Source organism: Rhinolophus hipposideros (assembly GCF_964194185.1).
Source record: "Rhinolophus hipposideros genome assembly, chromosome: 26".
In the NCBI taxonomy this organism is placed as follows: domain Eukaryota; kingdom Metazoa; phylum Chordata; class Mammalia; order Chiroptera; family Rhinolophidae; genus Rhinolophus; species Rhinolophus hipposideros.
The window spans coordinates 15558694-15570961 of record NC_138072.1 but is presented as its reverse complement, the minus strand read 5'-3'; the positions used below and the strand labels follow the sequence as shown (position 1 = coordinate 15570961).

Sequence of the window (12268 nt, the reverse complement as noted above, 5' to 3'; positions counted from 1 at the left end):
CTTTGCAAAAAAGGAGGAGGCTGGAGAATGAAAGGAAGACCATTCAGGCATGGCGCATGACTTACAAGATTTACAGTAGTCCCCTCTCATCCATGGTTTTGCTTTCAGCAGTTTCAATTATTCGCAGTCAACTCTGGTTCAAAAATATTAAATGGAAAATTCCAGAAACAAACAATGCATATGTTTCTTAAATTGCACATCATTCTGAGTAGCATGATGAAATCTCCCACTGTCCCATCAGGGATGTGAATCATCCTTTTGTCCAGCATATAAATGTAAATGCTACCAGCCCACTAGTTACTTAGTAGCTGTCTCGGTTGTAAGATCAATTATCAACACTGCAGAGCTTATGTGCTGGTAACTCGTAACTTTTACTACACTATATTGTTACAATTCTTCTATTTTATTATTAGTTATTGTTGTTATTCTCTTACTGTGACTAATATATAAACTAAACTTTAGCATAGGTGTGTATGTACAAGGAAAACATAGTGTATACAGGGTACGGTTCTATCCATGGTTTCAGGCTTCCACTGGTGGTCTTGGAACATATTCCCCACCTATAAGCAGGGACTACTGTACCTTGAGGACAGAAAACATGGCAGGATTGGAGAACTTCAGTATGGCAGGAGCACAGAATGCAAAGTGAAGAGATATAGTCAAAAAGATTGGAGAGGTAAGCGGGGGACAGATTATGAAGGGTTTTATATTTATGCCAAGTTAAGGAGTTTGGCTTTAGAAGCCAATGATGGGGAGTATCAAAGTTTAAAAGAAGGGTAGTTTTTTAATCCACTTGCTGTAGAAGGAACCTTACCTGAAGGAAGGAAGGCAAAACTGGAAGCATGGGAACCAGTTAGGAGGTTGATTTCGTGACCCATATAATGGTGGCCTGAACTAAGGTGTTGGCAGTAGGGATGGAGAGAAGCACACAGATTCAAAGAGAATAAGTAGGTAGAAACGACGACAATGTGTTGGCTGACTGGATATGAAGATAAGCAAAAGGGAAGAACCAGTGACACTTTCAGATTTCCTCTATTCAGTCACTCAATTGTTTTTGAAGCACCTAGTATGTAACATGGTTCTAGGTACCAGAGTTCCCCCTGGACCAACGGTATCATGGGATCATGGAGGTTATAATCTAGCAAGAGAAGACAGACAATAAAGAAATGAAGCCCTCCACAAAACCATCTTGATCGTTCTGGACAATAATGGTTTCTGTCTTCTTAGGCGTGCGCGAGGACACCACACCCAGGACTCACATACACACTGAGCTCGGCTGGGAATCCTGCAACACGTTAAAAGCAGCGATGGAGCTGAGCACGTCAGAAAGAGGCCGTTTGTATGGAAAGAATGTCTGAATGATTTTAAGAATTTTTCTGGCTTCTGGCCAAGAAGCAAAATATTGTTTGTACTTTTTGGACAATTTAAGGAGTTTTCAAGAGAATTTTGATGGCACTTTTTTTTCTTCCTGTTATGTGATAAATTTAAAACCTCATTTATTTCCCATCCCCACTTCCCAAGTAGACTACACTGTATTCTTTGTTACGTTTCTCTATGTGTTTCATAAGGCTAAGTCTGCAAAACCACTACGGAAGTTTCCAAGTAGTTTTAGACTCATGGAAGACAAAAACTGTGCCTTGCATGTATTCACCATCACCATGGCCACTGGCAGAGTTCCAGGCACATAGGAATGGCTGAGTGGAAACCGTTGAGGCTCAGTGTATAACCTTACTGCAAATTCTGTGCTCCGGTGCCAAATAAACAAAAACCCACAACCACAAACAAACTAGGAGATGTTAGCAATAGAGCAATCAGATTAAGTCTATCTCATAAAAGACCAGAATTTAATAAACATTCACACAAAACCACAGACGATGTAATTAATTGTAAATGACCTTTGTCAGCCATAGAATGAATGTAATGACACGCTGAGGGGCCCAAATGATTATGAAAGAATGGGAGAGGTAGAACGAGCAGAGGGAAGGTCAAGTACGGAAATACACAGTCTGTAGGGGGGAAAGGCCTTCATTTCAGACCCGTTGGGGCAATCTGAAATTAGTGTTGCACATGAAAACTCAATTGCCATGATCCTGAAATTGATCTTTTACTTTTTTCATCAACTCTTAAAGTCAATGCCCCAGGGAAACTTTATTTGTTGTTTATCTCCCCAACTAGAATGTGATTTCTATAAGAGCAGGACTTTTTTTTCCCCCTGTGTTGTTCACTGCGAGCTCCCCAATATCTAGAATAATGCCATACAAATAATAGATGGTCAATAGTAGCTGCTGAATGGATGAAAGAATCAAAGCTTGGAGGGCTAAACAGCCCATTAGTGTACTGCATGTCTATCTTCAGAAAGCTAATTAGTTTGTGTCAATCAGAAACAAAACCACTCTGAAAGAAGTCCATCACCAATGCAAATAAGTTAACAATTTGTTTGATTAGTACAACTATAAAATAATGGAATCCGCTGAAAGGAAAATGTGAGACATTTAACTCCTATGTCCCTAACTCTGATGAAGAAAAAAAATGCTAAGTATTGTAAATTGGTTTCCATGTGGGAAGAGTGTGATTATCCTTAGAATCTGAAGTCAAAATCTAAAACCTAAGATCTTAAGGCCTTTCTGCATTTAAGCAGGATTCCTCCCCACCCTCCACTCTGTGGGTATCTACTTGAGCTACAAAATAAGATCACATTACTCATAAGCTATAAGCACAGCTAAATATAGGACAATTTTCTTTCTTTCCTACCTTCTATCTTTTAATTACCACTGTGCCAAGTCAGAATTGATACCTTTCCCTTTGCCAGAAAAACTTTAAAATAGATATACTTCTCTCAAGTTGGCCTAAGGGCCAAATTGGACTCCTGGGTTATTGAAGAGCTCCCTTCTCACACAGAATAAGAGCTCCAAAACCGTAACACAGCTAGACTTACTTACATTTCAGGTACGGTAAAACTATTAGCCTCTTCCCTTGCTGGGTCCTGAGTACCATTCCTTGAACCAAACATACAAACACACACACACATACACACACACACACACACACACAAAATACTATGTTTCCCCCAAAATAAGACCGGGTCTTACATTAATTTTCGCTCCAAAAGATGCATTAGGGCTTATGTTCAGGGAATGTCATCCTGAAAAATCATGCTAGGGCTTATTTTCCGGCTAGGTCTTATTTTCGGGGAAACACGGTATATACAGATCACAATTTGGTATCTGCTTAAGAATGATATAATTCAATATAAGCCAAAGCCAAACAAACTAAAACCTATGTTGGGAAAAATTAGGAAAAACTTGGAAATAAGTCACAGGGTAACTTCACATCCTTTCAATGTCAGACTTGATCACCATCTAACAGACCCAGCCAAGGCCTGTTTAACAGTTTAGGATAATGTACCGTTGTTTAGCTTACTATTTATTATCTATCAGGGTCCAGACTGTTAAATTACTTGTCAACTTGTAGATTTCTGCCATACAGATGCAAATGATTTTTCTGTGGTAGAAAGATAACCTCATGGATTGCAGGGTTTTAAGTTAATAACCCATTTACTAATCTTACATCTTTATTCCAGCATTCTATAAGCGCCTATGTATGCTTCATCTCTGGAATTTGGGGGGAATCAGCTTTGCCATCCTGTGGATTCTGACAGTAACCAGGCAAAATAATTTATGACAAGCGTTCACTTTGCATTTGTATGTTTTATATATATATATATATATATATATATATATATATATATATATATTTTTTTTTTTTTTTTTTTTTTTTTTTTTTTAATGTAGTTTAGTACCTTAAAGTTTTGATATACTTTCTTCTTAGGTGCTTACAGAATATGGGAAAGGTACATTGTCATTGCTCTATCAGTGGCAACAAAAGAATGTTAATCGACTACATTATTTATTCAGCAGGCTGACTATCGATCCTATACTGCAACTGTTGAATTATTTAAATCCTTAAAATATCTAGTAATTAATTACAAATTATCAGTAACTACATGTATTCTTTAGAGCATATTATTTTACCCTTAACGATGTACATCAACATTTTATGATCAGAGTACCCAGCAGAATACATAAAAGAGTACAAATTGTTGCTAAATGCTGCGTTTACCTGTGTTTTCCTCTTAATGTTGCTTTAAATCTGTGCATACTAAAGAATACTGCATTTTCACTTAAAAAAAAAACAAACACTGGATTTTATCCTCCAGCAAAGGTTACTGTTGTACTATCTGGAGTAACTTTTAAGTAATTCAGTATAAAACTACTACAGGGTAATCTATGTGTTTTAGTGAATTTCAGTGCACATCCCAATGGCATTGGTTAACATCTCAAGTATTAATTCCTCCTAACGAGGAATTATTCCAGGAGTGGTTAGTTATTATCTGAAATGCTCTAATCACATGCCACCAAGCCAGAAGTAGCTACAAAAATGCTTCAAATATCTTTGTCTCTAGTCAAATTTAAATCACAATTTGCATTACGGATGATAGAAATGGTTTTTTTGAAACAATGAAACAATGAGTGTTTAAGATACGAGATAAAGAGAGTACATGGATATCTTTGGTTTGCACGAACTGGGTATGAAAATCTACTATGCCCAGGGCTAGGATCACCACAGGTCCCAGTTTATCTGGTATAGTTCCAGTTTACACCATTTGTCCCAACATACTTAATAATATAATAGCTACCTCTTTGGTTCTCAAAAGAATTCTTTGGACAATAAATTATATGGACACCCTACAATACTATATCCTTCCTAAAGACCCCTTATATTTATTAGTATGATGGAACCTGCATGGATTTTTGTCAACCAACTGCAACTAAGTTATAGCTGAATCTTGCAGCTAAAATACCACTGCATCTGCTTCAAGGGAATGAGTCCTTGTGAGATGCTTGTTAGAGGACCTAAAAGGACAAAGAGCTGGGGGCTTCAAAAGTTTACAGAACGGGTTGTGTGACAGCTTTGTGCCTGCTTGATAACAAATGTCTGTATTTGTCCATGAGCCAGTCTGAGACTTGTTTTCATTGTAACACTCTGTCTGGAACTGAACCTGCAGGTGACAAGATCTTCCATTCTCATTTACCTCTAACTATTAGAGGCTACAGACATATTTCCAAATAATCAATAACAAATTGGCTTACGTCACTTCATGACAGGATACACTTTAAGGACATCATGAAGTTTGTCACTATGCCCATACATCTGAAAGCCATGGAAACTGCACTGAATGTCAGAAATAGTGACATAAGGAGACTGTACATTTACAACAAAGCACAGTGAGGAAGACAGTAAAATGCTGCTGTCTGAGACAGCTATATGACAGGGACAACCAAAACGAATGAAATATCTTCAAGAACTCCAGCTCTGGGAAGCAAATCAACCTCTGAGTTGGAAATCTTGAGCTGGATAATAAGAAACTCAAATATAGCATAAATGAAATGGAGCAGAAGTGAGAAGAATGTTTATAAAAGCTCTTCAGAGGAAATGTGGTTTTCGTCCACATTTAAGATGCTGAGGTTTTCCGCCGCTCCCACCCCCGTACGGCTGAGGAACGTGACAGTGGCAATGCCAACAGCACACTGGCTCCCTCTTTTCCCCTCTTCTTTATTGTTATGACCTACATACATCAGGCAGTTTGTATGGATGTGTTTGAAAAGCAAAGGTAATTCAGTACTGTGATGCCTTTGCAACAATACGTGGAAAATAAAAATGCATCCAAACATTCCTCAGTGTCATCAACGTTTCAAAATCATATTTCATTATGGCAGGTATATTAATCTGTGTGTTGATACAAGGTTTAATTTTACATAAATACATATGCATGTGTGTGTATAAAATCCGTATGGCTATCGGAGAATACAAAAAGAGGAGTGATATAAATGTAACTTACTTTTTAAAAATATAAAAAAATTATCATAGATACGGTCTAAGAGGCATTATCGCTGATTTTTCTTGTAAGTAGATTTCAACCTATGGGAACAACTAAACACAACTTAAAATTCCTTTTGACATACCGATGTCTACAGGTGAATTTTGCATTCATTTATGAGGCGATTAGGCAATGATGACAAGTTCCGACAAGCGTTGACAACCTTTTTCTGGTCAGAACCCCAAGCATAGCATACCAGAGCTGCGTGCCAACTCCCCCCGAGCCTGGGACCAGCCCCCTAGGGATTGAGGGTCTGTGAGCACCCAGACAAAACTAATAAATCATGTGGAACTAAAACTAAAGGGGAATGGGGGTAGGCCATGTATAAGGTCCTCAGTGGCAAAATACTTGCTATACATTCTCCTGTTTGAAAAGAAAAACTGAACATTTTCAAGCTCTCTCTTAGGAATACCTGCTCAGTATAAAACAGCAGCACAGCTTAATCTAACATACTTTATATTAAATAGCTCATATGTGAGAGGGAAAGAGAGATCAAAAAAAGCAAAGGAAGGGAAGAAAGAAAAGGTTATTGAGCATGTACATGTATCTTCAAAATGTCTTTTTTCATTTAATCTCATTTTAAATTATCTACTTTTGTAACTTCTTTCTCAAACAAGCAAATACCACTGTCTCCAGCTCCCAAAGAAGGGATAATTATCCAATATTCCTCAGAAAGGTATCTTTTTCTTAACAATTAGTACTTTCTATACTACACATAATGTCAATTTGAACCACTTTTGCCAACTTACTTGATCATATAGGCCCTTAAAATTCTTGTGACTCAAAAATCTTTAACAAAGGACTACATCCTCTGCGTATTTGTCAGAATAAATAGTAACTGAATGAAAATGGAGAGATACTCAATATCAATACCTTCATATGATTGAAGAGCAAGAATTTCTCAGAATATGTGTCACGTCTGCCTACGACCAGACCTCTGAGTGACGCTACGGAAAACCCACGTGACTGAGAAGCCCACACCATACCTTCATGGATGTCACTCTCAACTAGCCCTAAACACGGTCTTGCAGTTCTAGCCTCCTCATTCTCTAGTGACTATTCAGGCATCCCCGACTCTCTTCACATCCAAATTCCCCGTTTACCCTACAGTTCCCAGCAGGTGAACGCCCTTCCTGAATCTTAGAGCAAGTAGAGCTTTGAGCCGGAAGTGCCCTCAGATTCTTGCCATCAAACCTACAAGTCCACGTGCCTATTTCCAAACCCCTCCTGTCACTCTTGTTAGAAGGGGAAAAGTATCTCTTGCTACTTTTTATTACTCTTCCAGTATCTTTCTTCCAACATTATAAGCTCCATGATGTCGGGAACGCTGTCTTTCCTAATGTTCTCTATATTCCTGGTGTCTCGTACAGCCGGCACATACTAGTTGGCCAATCAGCACTTGCTGAATGAGTAAAGAAAAGAAAGATTTCCTGGTTTCTCCTCTGGATTTCAACAGCTGCTTTTCTCCTCTTGAAACAATGGGGGGAAATGGCAAGGAAAAAATTTCAGAAGTAAAGGCTTTCATAAAAGCTGCCGGGGAAAAAGTGTATCTGTTTTCTGTGGCACCCATGACACTTTTCTCTCAACGCGCAATGCGTTTTACATGAAATACGTTTACTCAGTGACATAGCAACTCGACCTACAATTATGACATGGATGCATCTGTTTGTGCGTTTTGGTTTTAATGTTTAACACATAAACAATGTTAACACCTTAATTTGGCAAAGCAGGGCTCCAACCTTGCTGCCATTACAAGATTAGATGAAGTGCCAATGATAAGGTCCACACGAAGATTTAAACTGAAGACGATTCCTCAGCGCTCTCCAAGTGTCAATCAAAACAGTCTCCCAATTCTAACTAGACTTAGAGCAAGGATATGTTTAACATTTAAACTTAGAAAGTAAAGTATCATTTCTAATCTGTTTTGTACACCAACTTTCTAACTAAGCTTTTAATGAAAAACATTTAAAAAGTTAGCACAACTAATGGTTTAAACCAATAAATTCCATGCTCTTGTTCCTTTTGGATCCCTTTGACACATGAGTTGACTTAATTTCCGAAAACATTAATATAGATTGTCCCTATCTAAGGGAGGGGACATGCAAATTCTCAGCAGGAAATACAGAGCTGACAGAGTCCAGAATTGCCCCAGAAATGTGAGGTTTGTATAAAGCACATATACGCACACACGCTCTTCAGGAGTTCTCAACTTCTTGTTCCTTCTTGCTTAAAGATTGAGAGGAACGAGAGAGGTTCCGCAAAGTTGTCTAATTTAAATTATATTTTATCCAAGAAGTAAGTCTGAGGAGATGGAAAAGTGCTCATTTTTTGTTTTCAGTGCATCACAAAATGTTTTGAAAAATTAGCTTTATTTAGGCCATAATACACTTCCTACACTGAGTTTCCCTTTAATAATTTCAGAAAAGCTTGTAATTTCTACATGATGTCACATGTTTGCTTATTTTACGTGTGTGTGTGTGTGTGTGTGTGTGTGTGTATACACATATATGCTCTATCTGGAAGGGTTTTAACCACGTTGTTAGTGGCTTTAAATTCTTTGAAGACTGTGTGCTTATACTTGACCTTATTTGAAATTTCATTGCATAAAGGTTACATTTCCCTCGTATATTGTTTCTCCTACAGCTAAAACATTAGGCATTGGAACTCAGTTACATTCTCCATGTCCATAAATAATAGCTTATGATCCTATATTTCCTAATATCTATTTTAATTATAAATTTTAGATGCAGAGAATTATTATTTTAGAAAGCATGTGTATCCAACTCATCCATATTTCTAGCCAGAATCACTTAAACTGCCCCAAGTCACATACACTGTTCCTTTAAGACCACCAGAAAGGAACATTTCCAATCTTCATAAAACCTTCACAGAAGCTCGTTGAAGTTATCAGCTTCCTAAAATATTTCCATTTCACCTGATCACGATTTTTATCTTACATATCTTTTATACACTCACCAAAACAGGTTTCTGACTATTGAACCAGGGCCTGGGGGAAAAAATTACCCCTTCATCTTACAGTGCTATGAGTAATTAAGGAGATGAGCAGACACAATGACAGACCTTTACCACCTGTTCCCACTCCACATGCCAGCCACACATGCAGACAGCATTGTCTCATCCTCTAAATTGCTCAGTTTCCATGATCCTATTATGGAACTAGCACGTTCGAGGGTGGGGTGGGTAGAGGGTGTTTGTACAAGGGAGATGAGTGGAGATGTAAATGGGGAGAGAATTTCCGTCCAATTCCCAGGGGCCAAGACTTTAAAAATCTAATCAGTTTTTTTCCTGCTCTTTTTCTCCCTCAATCCTGTAGGAGTTGCCTTCATAGAGTCCATTTTTCAATCTACTATCATTGAATAAGAAATTATTTTCCCATCAAATAAAAAGTAAAACTGTTTCAAATCCAAGCATAAACTGCAGACTAATAAAATATTTCAGTAAAAAAAAAACCCGTAGAAAAATTCTACACAGATGTATATGAATGGCAAAACTGACCAACATACAAGCTTTTGCATGAGCACTCGCTGTGTTCTAAAAGGGAGAAAAACGAGGTCTAAGGAAAAAAAGTGAACATAATCACATACAAGACTTTTCTTCTAGTCCCTCAGTGACAGCTAAAAGTTGGTCATTAAGTGGACATTGGGGAAACAGAGAGAATGGTGTGCTCTTTCTGAACAAAACCCTGACATCAGCCAAGAACTAAAATCAGTTCTGGGCTCACAATGGGAATATGTGCTTTAAATTTTGGCTGCGGTTGTTTTCCCCAATGGTCAGGGGAATATGGTGCTGATTGGTGCTTTGGCATCTCCAGTGCACAGTGACAGGCAGCCCCTTTTAAACATACTTGAGTGGTTTCAACAAAGTTCTGTAATGACTGTGGCTTCATTAGAAACCCTCATCGTTCTTGGAAAAAGCATGTGCTCACTGCGTAAGATATAGCGCCCACAGGCATGAATAATTAGCTTAGTGGTAATTCTGCAACGGCATCAGGAATATTAATTTGGTGCTTCAAATGGTACTTTCATGTTTAATCTCAAAAGATATTTATATAAACATTAATCTTCATAATTCTTGTAACTGTCCTACTGGGCGTGGAAGATAAAACAGAGAAGAAAACAGGTGTCTTAACCAAGTTATCACTGTTCATCACCTGCAAAGCTGGTAAAAGTCATGGAACTCTAATTTATTAAAAATTACAGAACTCTTAATAAAAAAATTGTTGTAAAGCCTACGTAGCTTTTACTCATCTGTTATAGAAAATTCTGTCCTAATTATGCATGTTATTCAATCAAGTATTACTTTAAGCATAAAAAGTCAATTTAGATTACAGGCCATGTGTGGTTCTACACTTATGATAAAATGTGATTAATTAAAATGTGCAGCTGTGGGATTAATCTTACTTTTGGGGGGAGGGGGTTGAGGTCATTTTAAATACTTATTTTCCCCCCAAAGAGAAATGCTGAAATAGCTTCAAAATTCTTATATGGAAGAATGTAAACTTAAACTTAATGCAAAAAAATGTTTAGAAAGAACATAGAATAGCTTTGCTGCTGAGTGTATGCGTATATATAAAGAGTGCCCAAAAAATGCATATGCATTTTAAGAAAGGAAAAAAGCGTATTAAAATGACGCTGACGGTCACCACTTTGAGCACCTCTTGAAATCAAACATGACTTATACGCATCTTTCGTTATCAGTATATATTGAGTATTACAACTTTAATCCAGTTTTTTCCTTTCTTAAAATGTGTACACGTTTTTTGGTCACGTTTTTTTGTCATGCATTCTCACTTATTTCTCTTAGTTCAATTGTCCAGAGCTTGCTTTCTTCAATCAGCAAACTATGAGCAAGCACAATGGACAATCTGAAACAAGACCCTTCACTGCCTAGCCAGGGGCACCTGAAGGCTTAGTAGAAGTCCTGTGTAGACAGTCTCTTATTATCCCATTGACCAGGCCATTTTGCTGGCAAAAAGTGTCACTGAATAAACACGAGAGACAAGATCTGCAATGCCTCAGCACTTAGAAAATGAAGACAGTGGGAAGAATGATGATCTAAGGTCTATATCCTTTAGACAGCAATAACCTTTGCTCCACATGAGAAATCTGGCAGCCTCAGTCCACTGTTTTTATGAGTATGCTTTTTAGCTGCTTTGATTAATTCAAGTACTCTGGAGCAGGACCAGAAAGACCCAACTAGAATACACTGCAATCATGAACCTCCATCTCCAAATGACTTAATAAGAGTCGACGGGCCTAAGAAAACAACATATATGAAAAAGATACAAGAACCAGCTTTTGTTGAACAAAATGATTCATGGCTTTTGCAAGTGTTTATCATTTTAATTCTACTTCCAATGATATGACAAGTAGTTTATGAGAAGGGACACTTACAATAACTGCCAAATGATCTGTCCATCTTATCAAAGGCAAGGAAACAATGGGCTCTGTGCTAGTGCATGAACACTCTCTGCCCGAGTCTTTCATTTGTGTGTGTTCAATCCATTTTCTCATACATGATCCAGGAATCTAAGGAGTTTCATAAGTACTAGGCAGATTTATATAATTTAAAGTTGCCCCAAGGGCCAGTTAAATGTTCTTCCATTACAAAGTATTCGTTGCTGGAGTTCTTAAATATTTGGGAAGTATATAAACCATACGCAAAAGATAGTTTTTCAAACAAAGAAACATTGCTTGAATCTCCTTATATTTTCTCCCCAGGAACAGAATTCACTTCAGCCCATTCCCTTTAAATGTGCCGTTTTCCTAATTTGTGCAAAGCGCTGAGCACAAGTAGGGGATGGGTTATAAATGAGGTGGGTTCCCTATTGCAGCCTCACTGGGTGAGGCCAGTGTCTAAAGGGGTGGTAAAGGCAGAATGTGCACATGGCAAGCGGCAGGCCATCTCTCCACTTCCTCAGGCCCTGTAGCAAAGGGTTCTCTCCCTGTAATACAGGGTCCCCACGGCTGTCAACGTGCAGGTGCAAACTACACTAGCTTGACCAGAGTCAACTGGAAGAGCAACAGGTCGTTTGCGTTCTCAGACAGACATGTCCCAAAACCCCCATTGCTTTGTTCCAACCTTCAATTCTAACTCCACACCTCTACTCCACTTCCCAACCAGTACTTCCCGCTGGGAGGGCTGTACCATTCTCTCGGCAGTCACACATCCCTCCTACTTCCAAGTCAGACGTGACCATCTACCACCTGCCCTATCATATCAATGTGATAGACAAATATGTGGTGTCTGAGATCACGTGTCAGCCACCTGCATTGAGTTTCCTTAGTGACAAGCCTAAGTCTGGTTTGT

At 38.3% G+C, this 12268-nt stretch overlaps 1 protein-coding gene across 1 annotated transcript in view; it reads right to left on the bottom strand.

The window, feature by feature from the left end:
* Positions 1 to 12268, bottom strand: part of SMYD3 (SET and MYND domain containing 3) — a 556176-nt gene that overhangs the window by 241320 nt on the left and 302588 nt on the right. The gene's annotated exons all lie outside the window — the stretch shown is intronic.